At 42.3% G+C, this 4,231-nt stretch overlaps 1 pseudogene; it reads right to left on the bottom strand.

Moving 5' to 3' along the window:
* Positions 1-732, bottom strand: part of LOC109298349 — a 7,413-nt pseudogene extending 6,681 nt beyond the window's left edge.
* Between the last annotated feature and the right edge of the window lie 3,499 nt (positions 733-4,231).

Below are 4,231 nucleotides of genomic sequence, written 5' to 3'. Positions count from 1 at the left end.
TCAGGGCTCATGAAAAAGTATTTCTTTTGTTTCAAACATAACCCTACTTCTTCCAGCCTTTGAAATACTCTCTTGAGTGTTGTCAGCTGTTCCTTATCACTTTTTCCCGTGATGAGGATATCATCAATCCTTACCCCTACTCCTGGAATCTCCTTTAAGAGGTTTTGCATGACCCTTTGGAATATGCCAGGGGCTGTTGAAACTCCATACGGTAATCTATATTGGTACAATCCCTTATGGGTATTTATTGTGGTGATAAGCCTGGGACATGTGCAACTTGCTAAAATGTTGACCTCCTCCAAGCACTGCTAGCAAGTCCTCAGTGCATGGAATGGGGTAGTTGTCTAACTTGAAACTTGATTGACTGTGACTTTATAGTCCCCACAGATATGAATGGTTCCACCAGGCTTGGCTATTGGTACAATGGGTGTTGCCCATTCATCAAACTTCACAGGGGAAATGATGCCTTCTAGTTCCAATCTATCCAATTCTATTTCAGTTCTGTCTCTGAGGCCATATGGAACTGGCATGGCTTTGAAATACTATGGTTGGCTGCCCTCTTGGATATAAATCCTAGCCTTTATTCCCTTCAATGTACCTAAGCCCTCTTGGAATACTGCAGGGTAGGCCCCCAGGATTTCTTTTAGGGAAGGCATTTCCTGTAAGTCTAACTTACATATTTCTTCCAAATCTAGTCTGAGTTGTTTTTCAACCATGTACAACCAAACAAGTTTGACCTTTCTCCTTTTACTACTAAGGCCTTTAAGGTTTTCTGTTGTCCTTTATATGTAACAGGGACACTTACTGATCCTATTACTGGGATGTTTTCCCCAGTGTAAGTCTTTAGTTTCACTCTTGTCTTTTCCAGTGGACTCAGGCCTGCTTTACACTGTTGATAAGTCTCTTTAACCACTGTGACAGAAGCCCCTGCATTTGTTTCCATGCATACAGGTTGATTATTTAACTGTACGGTTACTCTGTAAGGTTCCACTTCATCCTCCATTACACAGTACACAGTGTGTACCTCTTCATCTGCCTCCTCTTCCTCATCCTCCTGTATGTGATAAGCTTTTTGCTTTCTTTCCTTTTCTTTGGCCTGACCTTGTTGTGCAGCCGGATAGCCCCCCTTGTATTTTTTTTGCCCAGTGTCCCTTCTTTCTGCATTTATGGCACTGGGACAGTTTCTTTCTGCAAAATGAGGCTGAATGCATGCCTCCACAGCAAAAATATCTCTCCAAGTCTCTAAACTTTTGTTGAGAGCTTTACACTTGGTTTATGGGCTCATGTTGGGTTTCTTTATTGTCTAGATGTAAATCCTGTACATTTTCCACTGCTGCTTCCATGGCAGTTGCCACCTTTACAGCTTTGTCCCAGGTCAGGTCCCCATCTGCAAGTAATTGTTTTTAGATTTTGATATCACCAACTACACAAACAAATCCATCTCTCAACACATCCTCTAGGACATTTCCAAAAGAGCAGTGTTCAGTTAGCTTTTTGAGCTCATCAATATACTCTAAGATAGATTCACCTTCCTTGCTTCTTCTGTTATGGAATTCAAAATGTTCTACAGTTGTGTTTGGCTTTGGAGTATAATGTTCAGATAAGATCTTTTGCAACTCTGCCAGATTTTTATCTCCTGGCTTTTAAGTTTGCAACAAACTTCTTAAAAGGAAGTATGTTTTGCTGCCACAAACACTGAGAAATATTGCCTTCTGTTTGTCCCCGTCAGTGATTTCATTCGCTTGAAAATAATGGCCCAATCTCTGAATATATTGCTGTCAATCCTCAGTGTCTGGATTCCAGTCCTCAGTTTTCCCATAAGAAGACATAGTTAGATTTTCTTATTGCCACTATTAAGTTTCTTACTTTACAAAGAATACTGAGACTTACTTTTCTCCAGGCCCAAAACAACAGGCTATTTTATTCAGGAACAAATAACAACTAACTGGGAAAATGAAAGTAACTCTGGAATAACAGAGGGTGGAATTCTAGCTCCCCCGATCCATCCCATAATAATGAGGACTAACAATATAACCCTATAATTGCCCAATTACTACACAAACCCTGGCTGGGATCTGGGGCCAGGGAGTGGGGTTTAACACCCATTCCCCCACTCAAACTTACTGCTGGCTGCATGTGTGGACTACAAATCCCAGAGAAGCCTGGAAGCAGGAGGAGGAAGAAATATAAGGAACTCTTCGGAGCCTTGCTGTTATAATTCTGGACTTCAAATCCCAGAGAACTTGGGGGTAGCAGGAAAAGGAAGTGAACAGAGAACCATGCTCTAGTAGCCCCTGGCTTCCATCCTAAGTCACCACAGGCATATGACTGCATTTCCTAAATCAAAGGTAAATGTCTGTTCACTTCTGTTTCAATTTAATCTGTGTAGTTTAGACTACATTACACAGACTGAAGTGATTCAGCCTTGGGCTTTTTGACTGTCTTTTAGCCCTACTGTCTGAGCTCACAGATTTGGATATTTTAGTTCAAAGCTAGTAGCAGACTAGCTAGCTATTCTTTGCTAGCTACTGGAGGGAAAACTGTGTAACCCACATTTCTGGAATGGTTTTGTGACACACTAAATCCTTCCTTTCAATCATTCCAGCCATCTATATATGGCCATCCTTGCATGGATTTGCATTCTTCAAAGTCCCTGGTTTGTCCCACTCCTAAGGCCGTTTCCCACTCTCTCGTCCCATACTCTGTGGTTGTACTGCTCTTCATTTAAGCCAAGTTTATTCTTCTTTTAAAATATTAAACTTTGAACACTTAATAGAAAGCATGCTGTAGAGCTGCAAAGAAAGTTATGTACAAGAGTAAAAGTAATCCATTGACATGTGCCACCATTATATTGGCTGCAATAAATAGTGTTGAACAAAATAATGAAACTTAATATCACTGACAAGCAAGGAAAAGCATCATGCTATATGCATTAATATGTTCACAGTATTGACTATATCAGAAAAGGTACCCATTATCACTGTAGGAATTCTTCAATCCCAAAATCATGTTTATCTGGACAAATTCCCTTTGTATCTCAACCAATATCAGTTGAGATACATATGAAGAGAATTCGGCCCATGGATTTTAAGACAAAAAGGACAATTATGGTAATATAGACTGACATCCTTCATAAAACAGAGTATACAACTTTAGTGAGAACAGGACTTGCCACTCCTCTATGGAAGGAGATCTCAGTAACCCAGCCTCCTGCTTATGAACTATTGACCTAACCTGGAGAAGACTGAATACTATTTAAAATCCTTTCCCTAAAATGCTTATCCCTTTCCAGTTCTCTCTCTTTATTAGGAAGCATTAAATGATTCTAATGGATTCCACAGTTTTCCCTGTTTTGTAGATCTTTCAGCAGCGATAATTGCGCACAGAAATAAATTAATAATAAAACTTACCAATACCTTGAGTATTTAGAGATCTTTGACACTGAGCAAGCTTTAGTTTTGAAAGAAACTAAAACAAAACCCAAGCATCTCTTTCCTGCGTCCATTTGTGTAACTGGGACAAACTTACACATTTTGGAAGAAGAACTATGCTGTCAGGCTGTGACAGGGCACTTAGTACACCTGTCACTTCAAGAGAAAAGAGAGGCTGAGCAAGAAGCAGCCTGAAGGAGTGGCAGGGGCCAGTTAGAGGACCTGAGCTGGTCGGACCCCATACAGGGGCAGAGTGTGGAGCCATGAGGACCCAGAGCCCACAGTGAGTAGAGTGTCAGCAGGGTTGGAGAGCCCAGGGGTCTGTAGCCTAGGAGGGACATTTGTAAGCAAGGCCTGCAAGTCTGAAGGTCTCACTGACCCAGGAACAGGGCCAGGGCCCAGAGATAGGCCAAAGGCTGAGAAGGGCCACAGCTGGGGACTGGTGGGGCCAGAGGAGCAAAGAAGTCTCACATGGCCCAGAAACTGGGTCAGGGATTAGAGAAGGGGCAAAGACTGGGGGTCACAGCCAGAGACCAAATGGGCGAAGGAGACTGTAGCCCAGGAGGGGTGAGGACTGTGGCTGGGATCCCATAGCCCAAGAAGGGCACATATCAGCATATCATCTGCGAGGCATGGGTGGGTATTGGGAAGGATGGAGCCCACATAATTAGCCCTTATGACAATGACAGTGGACACCTGTGATGATGAGAGCAATATCAGGCTTGGGAAGCCCTAGGGCAGCTTCCCTTTCCTTAGAAGTTAACAACATAGATTTCATAGACTTCATAGACATTAGGGCT

Source organism: Gavialis gangeticus, unplaced genomic scaffold, assembly GCF_001723915.1.
Source record: "Gavialis gangeticus isolate Ggan-Ray unplaced genomic scaffold, GavGan_comp1, whole genome shotgun sequence".
In the NCBI taxonomy this organism is placed as follows: domain Eukaryota; kingdom Metazoa; phylum Chordata; order Crocodylia; family Gavialidae; genus Gavialis; species Gavialis gangeticus.
The sequence above is the reverse complement of the archived record's forward strand: the minus strand, read 5'-3'. Positions and strand labels throughout refer to the sequence as shown.